Below are 21,319 nucleotides of genomic sequence, written 5' to 3' on the forward strand. Positions count from 1 at the left end.
TAATTTAACATATTTCTAGCAAACGATTTGAGTTTCATGTTTTATTCAAAAACTGGTAATGCAAATCACTTACTATTTTTGTTTTTAAACATACCTTTTCAAATGATTTACGGAAAGTGTGAATGAACACGCGCATTTAAACATAAGAATATTCAAACTTTGCGCAGAATGCTTCAATCTGCTAGCAAAAGTGTGGCCCAAGTCCTTTGGATTTCTTGAAGTAATTCTTATTAACTCCGCAGATATTACCATGAATTAAAATCAAGATAATGCTAAACGCAGATGTTATTCACATCATTTGCCCAACAAGTAAAAGCCTAGTAATTAATTTGTGTTTTACTGTCATTGATTTTGACATTATCTGGATCTCGTGCGTCACTTCTAGTTGCACAGACACGTCACGCGGTGGCACGCTGCTCTTGAGGGAGAGAAAGAGAGAGAGAGAGAGAGAGAGAGAGAGAGAGAGAAGCCCATTTACGCGCACGCGCGCACAAGGCGCTCAACCGTGGGAACAGCACTGCTATCTGTTCACGGGCGCGGACGCTGCTGCCTTCCCCACACTTAGAATCAGAGGAAAGCTCTGTGGTTCTCATCGTCTGTTCAGCAGGGAGAAGACGGCTAACTTTTTTGCTTAATGCAACATATGATTAATCTTATTGTAGGTGTTTGAATACGGAGTCTCTTGAAAGGTGGGTCTTGCATTTGGGAACTTTTTTGCTGTTCTTCTTGTTTCACGGCTTACTTCAACTTTACATTAAATAGCTTTTCTTTAGAGATACATTAAATCAACCTGTCTTATGTAGAATAAACATACAATGTATAATCAAACACCAGGGAACATTCTTAATACATTCTTGTAAAACAAACTAGTTTGAAAAAGAGATAACATATTGACAATACGTGCATGTATTGAATGGTACACACTTTTGTGAAACTTGGAACGAAAAAAAAACCTTTAAAGTTCACGATTACATCTTGCCTGAAGAAGGGGTCTGAGTTGCCTCGAAAGCTTGCATATTGTAATCTTTTTAGTTCGCCAATAAAAGGTGTCATTTTGCTTGACTTTTCTCTACTGCCAACGAAAGAAATATATCGTGTATGGACCGTATATATAGTAGTACAGTTGGAATGCACGCGAGAAAGACTATAGAATATTCAATTAAAGACACGAACCCACAAATGAATTTCTATACTTGAATATCAAAAATATGCATTACATTTGTAGCCTGAACTTCACATACATGCACACGCATATATATCGGGGCCAGTTATTAGACAGATGCAATATGCCTCTGTTAGATTTAATATCCTCGCATTCTGTCTGTATATTTTTACATATGAACAGGTAGATGGGCAGAAAAATACCGCCTCACTAATATGTTTTAAAATCTATCTATCTATCTATCTATCTATCTATCTATCTATCTATCTATCTATCTATCTATCTGTCTGTCTGTCTGTCTGTCTGTCTGTCTGTCTGTCTGTCTGTCTGTGTGTAACTGGTGTGGTTTCCCCTTGATATGCAGACGTTTAAATGGATACATGTGTGAGAAAACCCCGTCGAAGCTTCCTGTGACTGATGGCAGATAATTTATTTTTCCGAGTCCCGGAGGCGTTTGGAAGGAATCTGCTGTTATGAAGACAGTTGAAGAGAGTGCCTCAGCGAACACCACAAAGTGGGAGCAGGAGAAAGACCCCTCATGGAAGTGCACATCTTTTCCAAACCGGATCATATGTAAGAACCGACAAGGAAAGCAAAAAGTCGGACAGAAGGATTGTCTATGGAGAGTACAAATCGACACACTTTAAAACCAATTCCCAGCACTACGGATTACACGTATCGCATCGATTCACTGGCTGTTACCTGGAAGGCATGACGCAGTGAAAAGTTTTACAGGTGAGGAATTTGATGTTCTGATGATTTATTTAGTAGCTGGAGTAATCCACCGCAGATGGATTATGTTTTATTTCTAGATATTGTGAACACATACAGTATCTGTGATTTTAATGTGCCAAACTGAAAAAGCGATGCTTTCCGTATTTTACAATTTGTGTACAGCACAATATAGGTTCCCTTCATTCCTAGGCATTAGAGTATTGACCGAGTCACCGAGTCAGCAGGGTTTAACAAAGTTTTTATTTAGACAAAAAATAAAAAAATTAAAAAAAGCGCCCTGGAGCAAGGGAAACAGTCTCCACTGCTGTCTTCGTTTTACAGGTTAGACAGCAAGCGAGACTGATTGATAAATTATTTGATTTGACATACATACATACGTGTGTGTGTTTGTGTACGTATATATACAGTGCGTGTATATATATATATATATATATATATATATATATATATATATAATATATAATATATACTGTAGATAATTACATATTTATACTTTTGGTTATATAGTAGGCTAATAGAAGGATGAAAATTTACAGCTTCTACTTTCATGCACATTTTTCGGGGCAGGTGCAAATCAATTGAATTTAAATATATAAAAAATTACGTGTATTTACAAGTTTGTATCAGATACAAACTTTAACTGAAATTGCATTATGAAACGCTGATAATCTGTTCACTACAAATTGTGGTCATCATCCAACCCATGAAGAGTGTAATTTGTAATACTGCCATAGAATAAAATTTACGTAACACATTCACTTGGCAGACTTGTAAACTTGATGAAAGTTACATGTCTGACGTTTGCCTCTAGCAACAAGAATCTGATGAAAGCATTTCATAAATAAATTTGTGTCTTTGTTTGACTTTGGCATTTAGGCAGCAGGGCAGTGCTATATGTCCCATGTCAATCACTCAGGAGATACTGTGGCATACAGTGTGTGTGCATGCATACACTGTCCATCCATCCATTTTCCAACCCGCTATATCCTAACTACAGGGTCACGGGGGTCTGCTGGAGCTAATCCCAGCCAACACAGGGCGCAAAGCAGGAAATGTGCATGTAGAATAAATATAGCTGCTGTGTTAAATGAAATTGGGAGCTGAAACTCAATATGTGATTTAGTTCTGCTGTACATGTTCTTGTTGTTACTTTTTGATACTTTGAGGTTGTTTATATACAATTATTTTAAATAAATAGAGGTTTTTGTACACATCTTTACAGAATAAATGTAATTCTGAATCCACTAGACTGTCATCTACTGGTACAGCTGGTATAAGCAAATGCTTGAATCAATATTGGATCTAAAAACTAATGCTCCACTATTCGGCAATCAAATGACTTATTCTGTTTCCTTATACTGTCTCTAAACTTTACATGTGCACAGCTGATGTTCACCAATGCATTTAGTAATATAGGTGCTAACAAATAATGCTCCAGGATTTCCCTAGTGGCATCTCTACACAGTGTGTGGCAAGTTCGCAATACAGGAATAATAAGCATTAAACACAAGTTAATGCAAGCCATTAAAATCCCAATAAATTGTTTTCTGTTAAGCACTAAAAGTTAATAGAAGACTCCTAATGTTTATTCGGGATACTGTTTAAATTCATCTACTTTTCTTAGTAAAACACATTCCCAACATGATGTTCAATGAAAGTGGTTAATATTGTAAGTAGGAAGTATAATATTTAATAGTAGCACGATCATCAAACATAAGTTTGAGCTGCTATTTAGATAGAAAATGAAAAAACAGAACATTTACAATCTGTGAGCAGCACAGTAGCTTGATGATAAAGCTACCTTTTTGAAGCTTGCAAATTTTCAAATAGTTTTTTTTTTTTTCTGGTATCTTTTTACTCCCACATCACAAATTAATTAGGAATCTAAAACTGGGCCCACTATTAGTGAGTAAATGTGATTGACTTCAGTGTTCCCTACGGTATCCCTTGTAATGTTGCTTCCCACCTTTCACTCAGTCATTCTAGGATAGTTACAGCTTATTGAACTAGTTAGGCAGGCTAGAAAATGTATCTATGCATTTGAATGTTTTTTAATACACATAGTCAGACAAGATAATAGAACAGCAGGTATTAAATGCCCAGAAATGGCCTTGTCTTAGTGTATTATCTATATTCTAAGCAGGACAGCTTACAGTCTTTTCTGCAGATGGAAAGTGATTTGTCAGTTCTGATATTTGTAGAGAGGATTTTCCAGAACTATGGGAACAAACATGTCATTGTTAGGTGATTGAAGGAGATATACTGTGGTATTCTAGACTGAGAATATGTCCAGGTATGTGCAGATTCTCCAGAAGTTACTGTATAAAATAAAAATAAAGTGATTTTATGAAACCAATTTAGACAAGTGTGATATTCTCATCAGTAATTTCAATTTCCAGCTTAATTTCATATAGCTCTTTTCACCGAGTACAGGTCCTAAACACTATAACAAATCTAAAGGTAAAATATACATTACAGATAATGTACACACAAAAAATACAGATTTTGTTAAACCCACATTAAAGCAGGAAAACTTCAAATTGATTAATATAAATGACCCTAACAATATATGTCAATTAACATTATCATACAGACACAAGAGACTATTTACACAATTCTTTCCCTACTAGAAAGTTTTATTTCTATAGAGAAGTAGAGTATAAAAGCAGCCTAACAAATGTAAAAACAGTCATATGTCTGCAATGGTTCATTGAAATCTGCCCATTTTGAACAGCTACTGGCCTGACAAAAAGTATTAAATTAGTACTAATCATATTTTAAAAAAGACATAGAAAAATTTGCGTAAATATTAACATTCTATAACGTTTTGATCAAACTTAACCCTAACACTCACATCCCTACAGAAGATTGTATTCATAAGCAAGTAAGCCAAACCAATTGAGTAAATGAAAATCATTTGTAGCCCAGGTCAACATTACTGCTATCTTTGGAGACTGTGCAGTAACTGCATAAAAGTCCATCCATTAATCCAAGCAACTTTTTTCTAAACCCACTTATCCTGAGCAAGGTTGTGGGAAAGCAAGCATCAGGCTGAAGGCAGGAACAATCCCTGGACAGGACACCAGCCCATCACAGGGTAAACACAAACAGACACAGACATACACACACAGTCACACACACAAACATATATCAATACACCAAACTTGCATGTCCTTGGGTACTGTAGGAAGAAACTGGAGCACCCAGAGGAAACCCACACAGACAGATAAAACTCTTGCCTGTGAAAACACTGGATATACTATAGATACACTATAGAGACTTAAATGCCTGCATAATGGAAGCTTTAAATAATTATGTGTGTATAGCGTGTTGGTATTTAGCTTGCATAAGTAGTTTCAAAACTAAAGTAGTGTTAAACTGCAACAGCAGAACCTGCGACTGAAACACAAGAAGTTGGTATTTGTAACAATCTAAGGAACAATACCTGATAAAAAAGCACCAAAGGGGTTTTCCTTTGGGTTAGATATGGTATGTGTATGAAATATGATAAGGTATCCTTATCTGATCCAGAAGAGTAAGGAACATTTCAACAGCCTGCAGATTTTTATTTTCTAATGCCTCACAGCAATTGTCTTGGTTAAAAATAGCCATTGAGTTGCAGTCAGAAAGGCTGTCATATGTTTGGGGTTAGTTGGGAATGTTTATTATTGGACGTTTTTTACTGTTTTTAATTATAGAAGATTTAGCTGAGTGAGGGATAAAGAGAAGCAAACTAGGAACAGATACAAAACACATTAGGCTACGTGTTGAACTATATTTTATTAATAAAATCAAATTGAACATGCTATTGCATTGAAGCCAGAGTACAATAAAACATTAAGACAGTAGAAATGTCATATCATATCATATCATATATCATTTGGCAGAAATAAAAGCCCCATAGTCAAACTACTCACATCCAGCTTTGAGCTGAAGCTGAACAAAGATATGTACAGTACGTAGGATTAGAGATAGTGTATGGTGAGACCATCAGCAATGTAACGTCATTCATTGGAAATTCTCATTAAACAGTAAACATTGGCTATTTATAATAATACAGGCAGAGCCTGTTTCATATCAGTGCTCATATTATGCATGAACTGGCTTTATAGTACTACTGTACTGTGCATAACACCTACACTCACAACGCCTCCATATTACGCCCTCTGCCTGCTGCCCCTCCCCCGTGTCAACACACACATTCCGAGCACACACAGCCTTGTTAACCAATGCCATTTACAGAGAAAACTCAGCATTACTCATCAAGCATGGGTTTTGGCAGTAGACTTGGGCAAAAAATTAACACAGTATTCCTTGGATTTTTAATGTAGATTTTCTTCTTGCTGGCATAACCACATAACCTCTGTTAAAGGCATTAAGGTTTCTAAATGCTAGCGTTCATATTATACAGCGCCATTTGTAGTCTTGAGGCAAAAAAAATTCTATTGATTGCTATTACAATGAACCTGATATTGATGATCAATATTCATTGACTTTAGATTGCTGAACTTTAAACCCTGTTGTGTTGTTAGATCCATACATATTAAAATAGACAAAGGGTGTTGGGATGATTTTGCACCTGGGATCAAGTAGTGACAGCTGCTTAGGATGGATTTAAGTTCCTGAACCCCATCAGTTAAGAGACTCTGAAATATTTATCATGGGATTTTATTTTTTTCAAGTTTATATTGCCAGTTACAACATGTATATTGAAATACATCTTTTCTTGGGTAGTATACACCCACCATGACCCTGAATTGCATCAAGCTGATTTGAGAGTGTTGTTTTGTTGTATTTTTCTTACATGTTCTCTCAGCATTGGAGAATTATATGAAAGTTTATAGAATGTCATAGGTTCTGATAAGAATGGGTTGTTGACCTTGGACATGAGATGACTGTAAAGATGGTACACTAAATACAATAGATGAAAGCTTAGAAGAACAGACCAAATTTAGGGTCAAGAAATATTTTGGAAGAAAATCTGCTCTCAAAATCTGTATAGGTACAGTAAGTCCAAAGGCTACATGGTTTCAACATGGTATTTATGTATATTCAGTTTTATTAGTTACTAAATAGTATATTGATTTCTGTAGCAGTGCAAAGGAGGGAATTATTACTTTCCTCTCCTTTTAGCCCATAACAGTATTATGCACTTACCATAATTGCTGTTTTTTATATGAAGAACTACTAAATACTGAAATAGTGCTTTATAAGGAGTTAAAGTGTGGATCAGGCAAAAGGAAGTATACCGTTTTACCTTGATTTGAATTTTGTGCCTGAACCTAATGAGAGTAAAGCCTATCTGCTGGGTTTAGAGTGTTTCAAAATTGATCAATAGTATTCAAAATGCTTTTCTTTTTGGACAGTTTGTCATCTATGAGGCTGGATTAGAATTTTAGCATTATTGCCTGTATGGTGTTTACAGATTGTTTCTGTGTCTGTGTTGGTTTCTCTTTGGGTAATTAGGGTCTGTTTATGGACACAATGTGGGGATGCATGGGTTGTTGTGTGCTGTGATGTCCTGAAGCTCCATCCAGGTTTGCTTCTCTGAATAGTCTTCACTTCCTCTGACCTGCTATTGGATTAATCCATATTACTAACTGAGAATGGTAAACCGGATATGGACGCTGGTACATGCCCATGGACGCAGGAGACATAGTGCGCAGGCGCCACACAAAAACGAGGAATCAGCCCCCCGCCCCAGAGTGAAACGGGAGAGACTACGAACAACAAAAAAGAGGATACAGCCCCCCGCCCCAGAGTAAAATGGGACAGACTACAGAGTCCACAAAAGTCCACAACACACAGCATAATCAAACCCGAGATGGTACGGAAAGCACAGGCGCCTACAACGCGCTATACACCGCCAACAACGAAAGAGCTCAACTAACAGAAATAAGAAATAAAGCAACAAGCCCAGAAAATCCGGAACCCTAAACATCCACACCACACAGCAGAGGCAAACCCGACATAGTACGGAAGGTGCAGGCGCCTACATCGCGTGACGGAAGGCACGGGAAAGTACGAAAGGCAAAGGCGCCTACACAGCATAGTGAAACCCGACATGGTACGGAAGGCGCAGGCATCACCGCCATATTGTGAGTGGCACTACTGCGGAGTGAAGGCACAGGCGTCACCGCCATATTGTGAGTGGCACTACTGCGGAGTGAAGTTAGGAATAATGTGCTGCTTGGGATTGTACAAACCACTGAACGCTTTACACCCAATTCAAACACAATACAGCTCAACGATACAAACACGAGCCCACCTGGATAAGATCAATGAACGCAGGCGCCTACAACGCGCGTCTGAAACTGCGGAAGCAAAGCAGGCATGGGTTCAAAACGAACAAGCTCGACTGTCGGATATACAAACATGAGCCTGCCTGGATAAACTCAATGAACACAGGCGCCTACAACGCGCGTCTGAAATGCCGTGGGCAAAGCGGGCATGGCTCCAAAACGAACAAGCTCGACTAATGTATTTCAGGATACCCAACGCCAGGGGTAAGCGAGCAAAGCGAGCAGGGGGCAGAGCCCCCTTGTTATAGTATGTCCAGTAAGTAAATGAATGGTTTGGAGTAATATGAGCCTCATGAACCTAAATGACCTGAGACTATGTTAAAAGGGAGAAGATATCGTGAAAATTAAAAAAAAAAAGTGACATATCTTTACTAACTTTGTTTTTCTGGTAAATTAATTTTCTGGACACTTCTAAAGCTATAGGAGCTGTGGATGGTTTGTTTTGTGTATAAATGATTGACAAGGATGCAAATGGCACTATTCAAGATGGCACAAGACTTGGCAGAGAGAAAGAGAGGAATAGATGGAGAAATAAAGAAAGAAGCCTACCCTGACAATGGGCATGCAAATCTATACTCCATTCCAGGAATGGGATAGTTAAGTCATTCACCTTAGGCACCAGGTAGAGTGAATTGACCCAAAGAATTAACAGAAGACTAGAATCACAAGATCTCATTTGAGGAGAAACTGTATCTTTTAAGGCTATAGTCTAAAAGAGGGCTGTCAGATTAATAGTCATTAGTGTGCATACTGTTACAGTATGTGACAGTCCCTGATCTACTGTGTTGCTGTTTTTAAACAGGTGGCTGAGATGTTTCTCAACAAAAATAAATTATTAAGGGACACACAAAATAAATGTACAATTTTTTGAGATATTTGATCACCATGGAAATTTTTGATGTGTTGGGATACATCACAAGAATGTGATCTTTTCCAATCAATGACCCTTATATTAATCCACAAATACTGTGTGAGGTGTCACCCATTGCATGGCTGTGCTCGGGTCCTAATTTGGGATCCTTAGGTGGTTTGTTGTGTGGTGGGTGCAGCAATGCGCTGTATCAGTGCATGCTCCCAACCTCAACCAGCTGTCCATATAATAAATGATTTATTAAATGTGACAATGATTTCACATAGTAATGAGCTTAGGATAGCTTCTGAGATTGCTGATTTTTTTTTTTTGCATATTACATATCTGAGAGGAATAAAGCATGTATTACATTGCTTGACGTTATTGGACTTAAATGGTATGAGTGAATGTGTGTTTGTATATGTGTGAACATGCCCTGCAAAGGACTGCCTGACATTGCTGGAATAGGTTCAGTTTAGTGGATAAGTGGATTTAGAAGCCGGACAGATGGATGAACACAGTTGTACACATTATGATACAACATGCTATCGTGTTACTTTGCACTGGGTTAATATGAACTAAGGACTTCCTTTTCAACAGTTTGTAGCTACAGATACAGGTAGGCAAAAACATGTCAGTTTTGTCAACTGGACTTGCACTAGACAACTCATCTCCAACAATGCACATGATGATTTTGTGCAGCAAAAGATAAGATTCTTCTGCTTAATAGTGTAATGGATATTGTTTGAAATTTTTGCTGTTTTTATGCTAGTATTTTCAAATTAAATTAAATTAAAGTCTTATAAATGAAAAAATACTTTACATTATTTAGCTAATATTATATTTTTGCACAAATGTTTCATTTGTTTGTTATGCTTGCAAGTGTTGTGCCCTGGTTCACAAAATTAAGCATTAAGGACAGAATGGCAAAATTGTTCTTTACATTCGTCACCTTAGTTACAATGTCTCACTGCCCATAATTTCAATCTGTTTTGTGCAGATAATTTATTCATTCCATGCCATTTACTGAGCCACAGAAAATGTAATCAATAAACAAATATGCAATATATACTTAACCAACATAGGTAAATAATTAATGGAGTTATATAGGTTCACTGGAAAAAAAGGTGAAATTAAGTATTGCACACAGAATGTGTAACAAAACTATTAATTCTAGCTTTGAGTGTAAAAGCAGTATATATATACACATTTCATAAAAATGTGGTTTAGGTGCTACAGTTTGTCATTTTATACTAATCAACACACAAATAAATTAAAAGCTGCACTGACTGACACTGGAATTTTAACAACAGATCTGCCTGTTTAATTCTTGCCTTTGCCTTACTGTGTGATTCTGAGCAGTTAATTTGACTGTATTCCAACTGTGACTATATACAGTATATATATATATATATATATATATATATATATATATATGCAAATTGTAGATAATATAGTGATATATGGGTGCCCTCACACAACTGCATAAAACCAAAAACAGCAAATAATTCTGATGCCCCTGACCCACAGTCACAGGTATCACTCCTTTCCTGGGACATTGATAGTCATGAATTGTAGGACCAAGAATGAGTGAGTAGACAAGCGGAGACTTTACAGAACAGAAGAATGACAGTTTACTAAAAAAGAGATTTTAAAGTGCTTAAAAAATGCAAACAGTGTATTTTCAAAGTCAATAAATTAATTCAAATGAATAAATTCTCTAAAATATATACCATAAAACCAACAAAGTTTGGTTTTTAAGATTTCAGTTTCGCAGCCTGCCATATCCCCAGTCCACCACAAAGTCCCGAAGTGCACCACTGCCAGTTGCCACAATTCATAGGGTGTCTTGCTCTTCTATGCATGCTTCTGCATCATCTTGCTTATCCACCGACACAGACCACCACATCCCGGTGCACCACTTAGTCTTGAACTGCATGGTTGCCACAGCTCCCAGGGTATCTTGCGCTTCATCAGATACTGCAGCGTCTTGCTTATCCAGCTTTCTGACAGTTTCTGTGGTCTCTCCCTATTCCGTTTGCCCCAGCAGAAGGGAACATGGCCTCCTCACCGAGTCTTTAGACCACCCTTGGTCTGGCTCTTACTTGATTGGTCAACCTGACCTTTACAGCTCAAACTCCATTCATTGCCTGCTAATCACCTCACTACTGCTGCTTCGAGATAATTGTCAGTTAAGCCAGTACACGGTTTCACTTGCATGCACCAGCACAAGCTAAAAACGTGTTGCACAAAAATCCATTAAAATCATTCAGTAACTTAAACAATTAAAACACCCCTGTACTCCTCTTACCAAAGTAATTATTACTTTATTAGCCACATCCTTTCCAAGAGAACACCTTCTTCTTCCTAAACCTTACTTTTTGTCTCCTCTTCCCTCTCTTCATACCTAGTGAGCTCTTGCCACTTTTATCCTCCAAACTCCAAACTCGTCTGGCTAAGTTAAAGATTCTTTTTTAATGTTCAATCTGGGAGTACTTTTAGCACACCAGGAGTCCAACCTGGAAGCAGTTCTAGGTCATAAAGAGCTTATTGACAGACAATGATATTACATCCCCAGAGCACCTTTCTGAAGCCCAGGAGGTTCCTGACAGACTCACTTACTCAAACCACAATTCCAAGGCAACCCTACGAGGGTTGTCAAAAGTAACAATTTCAACATTTTAAAATTTCTTCAATGCTCATTTCCCTTACAAACAAAATTTTAAATAAAACAAGAAGTTTGACTTTCTTGTGAAAAAATGTAAAAAAAAAATGTATGTAAAAAAGTTGGAGAAAATAGAGCAATCAAAGGGTTTAATTTTAGACAAGGAGAAATAATAGTTCACTGAGGCAGTATGTAATGTTATACTTAAACATCCTTTGCTTGCAAAAATGATTTCCCAGAAAGCACATTTTACAATGAGAAAGAAAATCTCAATTAAAACATCATAAACGTGTCTAATATTAAGAATGGGCAGTAAGACTAACTGTGCATTTGCTTTCACATACAGTATGCAAATTACATATGTGTTAAATGTATTTTTGTGAATATTTTATTACAACATATGTTTTAAAACATGTGTAAAAATGTATAATATTCTACAATATACCATATTGAAAATATTTAAACTGTTATTGTTTTAGTATATTTAAATATATATTTTTGAATATATAAGCACAATCAATGCAGTTGTTTCAACATATTCTAAGTATATTTATGTACGGTGGATAATACACTCTTGTTGAAATTTCTGGTTTTGTTAAAGAAAAAGTTAAAATCAAGACAAATCATTTGAAGCTTTTTTAACTTTCAGTAAGATTTTTTCACTAAAAATATCTAAGTGAAAAACAATTGAATCATTGCTATAGCATGGTTTAAAATTTTTATTAAATTTTACTCAATTGTATTTAAAACAAAATTATTACTGAAACTGTAATTTATTTTAAAATGTGCAAATGTAAATTACTTTGGTAAAATCCATGTATGGAAAGCCTCAAAAATGGTATATAAATGGCATATCGGCAAAGAACTGGATAAAAGCAAAGCCATATGCAAGCTGTAGAACTCAGATATTAATTATTGTTATAACACAGCAAATCTGAGAAAGCATTTATCCCGATGTCACCCATAAACATAATCTTAGTTGATATCCAAGCAAGTAGCGCAATCTACACTGGAAACAGCGGGTAACTCTATGCTTCCGTTTAATTCGCCTCATGCCCAAAAAATAACAGAATCTGTAGCAGTTTTTATCTGTAAAGATAAGAGACCCCACACAATTGTTGAAAATGAGGGCTTTTGACAAATGATTCAGGTTTTTGAACTGTAGTGTGGTATACCAACCTGAAAGCAATTGAGTGAAGTTATTGTACTGAGGCTTTAGGAAGTAAAGCATCACCATATCTCAGGCCATTGGAGAGAGTAGGCCTATCCCAGACTTGCAACAGTTGGAGATCCAGGTCAGCAGATTCTTAAGGGACAATCACACATTAAAAACAACTGGGCACCTGTGGTAGATATGTTGCAGATAAGTGCGGTGCATGCCAGTCACACCGGGAGCAACCTTGCTGCCTATATACAGAGCTGCTGAGATGACTCACTTCTGGTCCAAAACCTTTCTAGCATTTCCAATGTGCTGTTCAATTGTGTGACCACATCAACCAGAAGTTTGTGAGTTGGCAAATCCAGTAAACTTTGCTTCTCTTTAAGCACGTGGCTAGCAGTACTGATACGATGGAAAAAGTTTGCAGTCTTACCCAGCAAAGCAAGTGGATAATTGTTGGAATTTTCAGAGCATGTGCGCAAAAGCAGCTGACACGAAGTAGCTCCATAATAGCGGCGTTATCAGTCATGATGGCCTGTTCTTTTTCTTTTTCATTTCCATTCATTCATTGCTGCTGTCAACAAGCATCAGCTCTAGATTCTTGTTTTAAAATACTTCCTTTTTGTCTGAGGACTGTGAGGACACATTTTCAAGACTGATTAACATGACTGCTACAAGTGAGCAACTGAAGATATGTGTAACTTGTAGAAATATAGAAAGACACAAGACTTCCCACTGTATCTTTAATTTAATTCAAAATTATTTTAAATGTCCAATAGGGGAATAAAATTGGCTAACAGTTTAGTTGAAGGGTGTCTACATGGAGATTCATAACACACAAATAGATTATTGAATAAAATGTATTATTTACAGTAAGAAGCAACGTATGATAATTTTATAACAGTATTATTTCGCAAGATGATATAGATGTTTTATAAAGTAGATGTCATTGCCATTATGTTAGTTAAATTATGGTGAATTTTGAATGAGTGCAGTGCTGTGAAGAAGTTTTTTTTTTTGTTTTTTTTAAGAGGAATGATATTTTGTTTTACATTTCTACATCTTCCAAATGCTGATGTTAACTGTTCATTACTAGTCAAGTATTTCGTCTTATGTATTTCTTCTTCTTAAATGTCATTCCATGTGGAGTCTGCATGTTCTCCCCGTGTCTGCGTGGGTTTCCTCACGATACTCCGGTTTCCTCCCACAGTCCAAAGACATGCAGGTTAGGTGGATTGGCGATTCTAAATTGTCCCTAGTATGTGCTTGGTGTGTGTGTGTGCACGCCCTGCCTGGGGTTTGTTTCCTGCCTTGCACCCTGTGTTGGCTGGGATTGGCTCCAGCAGACCCCCTTGACCCTGTAGTTAGGGTTTAGCGGGTTGGATAATGGATGGCTGGATGGATGTCATTCCATGCTTATGCATATGTTATAAAGTCAACATTGTAGACACCCTTCAAATAAAGTTTTACTGAAATTTGTCATATTATATTAATGTTCTCTATACATGGTTATTTCTAAAAAAGCCAGCAGTTCAAATATGTCAGTGCACACTAATTCAGTCAAGATAAAATCAATATCAAATTGAACTGGAGCATCAGTGCTGATACCCAGCTCTAAATGACACATTATAAGAGCTAGCAACTGCAAAAAATTGAGACAAGCACAGTGATGCTTTCCATTAAGCACTTTGTTGCTTTGTCATATATACAAATATATTAGATGTGCATTTTGAATTTAGGGCTTTAGAGGGACAGAAAATGGCTCCAGAAATTAGAGAAAGCCAATGCACAGTAACCACAGAGTGTTATGTGGTTCTACTGCTTGTTTTTTGAATTCTTTAGAAATGATAGAGATAGAGATAGATAGATACTTTATTAAGCTGATGTAATATGATTATTTTTTTAAAATACCTTTTTGGAAGATGCTTTTCTGCCTTTGGATTATAAGCATCAAGCACCAGGTACTACATGAAAGAAATTACCTTTCATATGTGGAGGTTATACAAGATATTTTATCTGTAAATAAATGGGTTGAGCTGCATTATAAATGCAAAGCTGACACCCCCAGACACTTTACTTGACAATTTCCCAGGATAAAAGTTAATGTGGTGTCCAAGAGTTACATTGCCTTAATTTAAGCAATAAGAAAGTCTGACAAAAGCAATACAATTACAGGATTAAGCAACATTGATGGCTAATGTCAAAGAACCAACCAAAAGACACTCAAGTGATGATATGATAAAAACTTCAAAAGTTAACACAAAGTGGCATGGAACTTGAAGGCTGTATGTTTGTTTTGCACGATTAGAAACTTGGAAAAAAATATCTACAAATTCCAAGGGCTATGAAATAGTGATTCTACTCTCCACCTTAGGGAAGAAGGAAATTGTTATTCACATTTTGTGAACATTAAGAAACATGGTGAACAATGCAAGTCAGAATTTCAGTACACTCTGTACCTGTGACAATAATGACCCTATAAACCTATGATATGTGTGTAAACTTAAAGGCTCTGATGTATGGAATGTAGTAACACAAAGGCTCAGGTTAGGAAGAAACTAAAAATCTTTTGAATATTGTCAACTATGGGCTTTTCACACAACTCCAAGTATTTATTTCCTCTGAACTCTTGGACTGTTATAAGAAAATGCTATTACCAATTAAACAAGTAATTTTATGTGCTGTATTTTGAAAATAGCTAGTGAAAACAAAGGTCAAAGCATAAAGTTTGTAAGCATCAATCAATATTAATATCTCTAACCATATTGAACAGATAACTTTTTACTTGGAGTATGAATCATGGGTTTCTTAAATTGCCCAACTGCCTGTGCTTCATTACTTTTTTCCTTTCTCCAGTACGAAAATCTAAAACCATGTAAAATATATTTATTTATTTATTTGTTATCAGATAGAGTACAGCAATTAAAAATAACTTTTTACTCCCACGGTCTGGGTTCTTGCTAAGCTGAAATATATGCTGTGATATTAAATGCACTTTAATGTGCTGGAAGTGTTTTTGCCACATTATTCACTTTAAAAAATACAATGCAAAATAAAGATTGGGCAACAGATTAATTGAACTTGTTTAAGAGAAGTATAAAAATCAGTCTCGCAGGGTTGCTTCTGGGTCAGCTATTGCTTTTCATTTAAATAAATTATACACTACAGATAAAGAGATGCTAATTACATTTGCAGTGTTCACAAAATTGGAGGCCATAGTAGGTAACTAACATGATACTGAAAAATTTAAAAATGTAAAAAAAGGTAACAGATATGTGGCAGGTGGAGCTTACTGATTGTATATTTGTTTTTTAAGTGTTGTAAGGAAACGATAATTACCTTTTGACTGTTACAGATAGTCATGTTGTGTTTGACACTGTGCACATCCTCACATTATAATGAAGTGTGCCAAGTGCTTGATAACTTAATGGTAAAATCTTTGGCATATGTGGGAAATTGAAAAGTGCCCCTTTTACTTGTTTTTTAAAGAAATGTTATAATTTTTAATCAATTTATCATATTACATACCTATATAATGTATCATAACTACAGATTAAAGAACATAAGGGTAGAGATTATACATACCATTAGTCCAAATGCAACATTTTGTATCTTTACATCTAATTTTTATATAAATATTGCAAGAAAGTGTGGCACAATGGTACATTGATTTGTACTGCTACCTTTCAACTACCTAGGCTCAGGTTTGAGTCCCAATCCGAGCACTGCCTCTGTGACATTTGCACATTCTCCATTTGTTTTCTGATATCTTTTCAAAGTCAAGCATAGCAGGTTAATTGGTGACTCTAAACTGGACCTGTGTGGGTGTGAGAATGAGAGTGCCAGCCAGGTCATGGGGTGGTTCTTCCTTTCATCTTTTTCCTTTGGAAAATGGATTGAGAAATATTTTAACAGAGTCCAGGAGAGGGGCATTTAAAGTGTGTGTACCTTAAAAATACAATACATAATGCATTGAGTTACCAGTTTATTAGGTATATACCCAAGCCTTTACACAAATTATACATTTCAGTACGTCATACACCATGAGATAGTAGTGTATGGTTTTAATCAACCAGTATTTCTACCATCAATTTGTGTTCAACTAAACATTGAAATCGGCATACCTAGTGCCCTTCATGACTTTAAATGGGGCATTATAGTTAAAGCTAGGCATGTCAATTAGAACAACCCTCACAGCTGTCATCATAGGCTCTTCATGCACAGCCATTTCACTGGTTTACTGTTAACGGAGCTAGAAGCAAAAAACTACCAGTGATAGATGAACCTTTAAATGAAAACTACTTTTGGATCAGAGAAGTCAAAGATGCATGATCAGAATAATTGAAAAGAAATTTCTAAAGGACTGTGGCTGATTTAACACTAATAATTGGCATTTTTAGCAGCATGTCAATAAAAACTCTCCGTCCAAACTATTAATAGGAAGTCAATTCACAGCACATCACAATCAATATATTTTGTCTGAGGCAGTTAAAAAGATAGATATATCGATTTGTTTGTACATGTCACACATTTACACCTCGGGATCATCTTCAGGGCTTAGGCAAGGTAAGTGATTCCTCCCTAAACCAGACAGAGGTGTTGTTGCTAACTCTTCCATCTACAGTACTGAGAAGAGCCTTGGCAAGTGACAATGCCCTAGGAGTCCAGTGAAGGCCTCATCCCTTCAGGTTGGAACCAAATAAAAATGGCCATGCCTGGAAAACCAGGTCTTACTTGAACCTGTAACTTGAATGTGAGAAGAGCTTCCAAGCTGCCTGAAACAGACTTGCTTCAAGTCTTGTATATTAGGGAAAGCTGTTGTGGTCTGTTTTGTTTATTTCTGTAAAGGCAGGATTGACCAAGTTTTCTTTCAGTTGAAGACCACAATACTGTTGTGTTTCTTTAATTAAATGGAGTTGTCCAGCTGGTTTTCCAACATTTTTTGTGGGCTCCCCCAGTATTCCTGGCTGTTGCAATGTATGTGTTATTCCTTCATTGCATGCACACTGTTCCTAGAAAACACTATTACTATTTTAATATGCTTAACAAACTAACAAATGCTCTAAGTAAACACGGAGTAACAACACACTTTTCATCTTTTTCTCTGCCGCATCCACATTGCTTTGCACAGCTGAAGCCTCCTACTTCCTCAGCTTGACTCCAGGTTGACTCCACCTTTCAGTCAATCGTAGAAACAAAGGGATGTGCCACAACCTAGTAAATCATATCAAAATTCAATATCGGTTTTCAGAGTGTCAGCTCAGAAGGTACCACTTATTGGACTATAAGCCCAAGTTGGGAGGTTAATGTTGTCAGTGAAAAAACAGAAAGTGTGTCTCTAGAGGGCATAGAAGTAAGAATACTAGATCACTGAGGAGTGGAAAAAATGGTTCATCATACAAATCCAATTACCTTTTGCAACATGCTGATAGAAAGATGAGAATTTGATGATAGCAACATGCATCCATGGAGCCAACTTGTTTAGTGTCAACAGTACAGTACAGTGATGCCAGTGTGATCATTTAGAGAATTTTTGCTGGTACACATTAGGTACCCTGGCAAGGGGCACATGACAGCAATATTAAAATGCTTTAGTGACTTAAACCATATGATGCATCTGTGGAATGAGGTGGCTGTTCTAATCAAGTCAAACCATAATGTAGTCATTTCCTCATGCGACAACATGCCTGAACAACCTGGCCAGGATATCATACAATCCACACCCAGATTAACTCAACACACTACTAGATAGGTGGATCTAATGAACTGGCAACTCAATGTACACACAAGTTTAAAGGCGGCATGCTGAGAAGGTGATTAGTGTTGCTGTATTGTAACTTCGTAGGCCTAGATGCAAAGTTTGGCCTGTTATGTGAAGTTTGTAAGTTCTTACCACATGGTCTTGCTTTTTTCAGGATAATCTATCTTTCATCCACAAAACTCCAACATGCATTTTGGGTTAATTGACATCTCAGTTGTGCAGTGTATAGGTAAGGAATACAGCCTGCTCCATGTACACTGCAGCCCCCAATGAAGTAAAGAGATTACAAAAAATGTATGCTTACAAATTAAGCATTACAGCTTACTACATATCATTTTAAAATTCTAAAACATCTATTTTAACAGCAAAGAAACAATAAAGATTCAATCACAAGTCTTTCTTCTGCTTGTGCTACAGCTGTTTAATGTACAGTGTCTGGTAAACAGAAATGCTTTCCAATGGATTGTAAACAAGTGACTCTAAGCCCATAACCCTATGTTGCCCTTAGTGTATCCATCTCAGTTATAGACTATAAGTATCAAAATGACACATCATGCTTCAAAAGGTCAGCTCACTATGGGGCAAAATATTCAGTAGAATTATTTATTACCCATGGCAATTTGAAACAGAAATGTCAAAACTGTTAAATATCATTAATGGAAAAGTGGGCAGAGAAAATGGGTGGTTGGTTGAATGGATGAAGTATAAACACAAACACATCTTATCAAATGCACGTAATTTATTCTTTTTCCTATTCATGTGAATTATGATTTTAACTTTTGGATTAGCTGAAGGGGTGAAACATAAGAAGTATCCCTGGGCACAATGCCGTTGCAGAGGCTCTTGTATCATTTCCAGTTTGCAATACCTTTTCACTGTACTATACTTCCTCTCTGCATTCTGACTCCTGGTTTGTACTGGACGGCTACATAAAAGAAACTTCTTTGGAATCCATACCTGTTTTGACTGACTCAGATTTTGGATTTATAGCATTCTTAAAATCTTCACAATCAGAATTGTTTCTTGTCTTTTTTTTTGGCTATTTAAAAAAATAATTTCCTAACTGTTGGTGTACCCAGCATTCTCAACCAACTACTGTTCCATCTGTGCTGAAAAATGCAGCCTTTGGATTTCATTCAAGAATCTCATTTACTGCAGAGAGATTTAATCCAACCCTGAAAAAGATGTGATAATATGAGCGAAAACTGGGATCATTCTTTTTAGCTGAAGGAACTTTCAAACAATCCGTTCCTGTAAAGGCAGTCATTACTTAATCTACTTAATCCGCAGTCACAAGGAGATACTACACTATATTGATTTTTCCTCCTTCTTTATTGATTATAAGGCAAATTATAATGAAAAACATCTGACACAGAAGTCAACAAGCCCAGCCTGGATAATGCTACTTTAGATGCTATCAAGTTTAACCTCAAATCCTAAGGTTGAAAGTCCTCGTTCTGCTTTAGCCTTACAAAATTACATGTATCAACTAATTAAGCTTGCAAAAATCCCAGTACTATAACAATGTATCTGAACAGCTCATTAAATAAGTCAAGTGCCTTGGATTGAACACAAACAAAATTGTAAATGTACTAAATTAAGTTGTTATGTATACAATACTTTACAAGGAGTAGATATATAGCACTCTGCTATTAGTGCCTTTAGGCTTTTTATGTTTTTTGGATATAATTAAAATTAGTGCAGATAGATAGATAGATAGATAGATAGATAGATAGATAGATAGATAGATAGATAGATAGATAGATAGATAGATAGATAGATAGATAGATAGAGATAGATAGATAGATATGATAGATAGATAGATAGATTCTGTTTGAAAGGGAGAATTAAAATTTTACAAAAGCTCAAAAATACATATAAGAGCTGCTGCTATTAATAACAGGCTTGTAGGTGGGAGTAAGGTGAAGTCAGACCACAGATTTACATTTAAAGTCATTAACATTTGCATACAGCAAGTTTAGCTAATGTTGTCCATGAATGGAATTTACTGATTGACATTTGTTTATTGAAGTTAATAGCATTCAGGGTAAAGCTTCAATAAAATATTGGTAACAGAGTTAGTAATTTCTGTTGCTGACTCAGCCAAGATGATGTAACTTATCTCCCTGGGCAGTAACATGAATGAATTCAGCTCACATTTCAATGTCTGGATTGCCCATTTAGTTTTAATTGTACTTTGCTCCCATTTCCACCATTTCTTATTCAATTAGATCTCCAGTCTCTCTCATGCTTTTTCCACTCAGTCTGATGAAAGTAGTCCAGCATTTAAATAGTGTCTGAAATAAGAGGGTTAAGCCAGTTCTCCACAGTACACAAATTGTCATAGTACCTGAACTCACCATAACTTAGTATGACATGAAGTAGTTCATACACCTTATATAAAAGTAATCAAATATTTCTCATCCATATTACTAAACGAGAATGGTAAACCGGATATGGACGCAGGGACCTGCCCGTGGACGCAAAAGACATAGTGCGCAAGTGCCACACAAAGCCCCCCCCCCCCCCCACGAGTGAAACGGGAGAGACTATGCACGTGCACAGGCGCCACACAAAGAGCACCCCCCCCCCCCCCCCCCGCACCAGAGCAAAACAGAAGAGACTACGAACCGTCAGAGTAGGAAACAAAGTAAAACGTCATAAAGAGGTTAAAGAACAGGGACA

The 21,319-nt window shown here is 36.5% G+C and overlaps 1 protein-coding gene across 1 annotated transcript in view; it reads left to right on the top strand.

The window, feature by feature from the left end:
• Nucleotides 1–503: 503 nt before the first annotated feature.
• tmem200a (transmembrane protein 200A) overlaps nucleotides 504–21,319 on the top strand; it is a 101,354-nt gene continuing 80,538 nt past the window's right edge. Inside the window, exons 1-2 of the mRNA XM_028797934.2 lie at nucleotides 504–689; nucleotides 1,527–1,897. The gene's annotated coding sequence lies outside the window, so the exon portion shown is untranslated. The remainder of the gene's footprint in view (nucleotides 690–1,526; nucleotides 1,898–21,319) is intronic.

Source organism: Erpetoichthys calabaricus, chromosome 3, assembly GCF_900747795.2.
Source record: "Erpetoichthys calabaricus chromosome 3, fErpCal1.3, whole genome shotgun sequence".
NCBI lineage: Eukaryota > Metazoa > Chordata > Cladistia > Polypteriformes > Polypteridae > Erpetoichthys > Erpetoichthys calabaricus.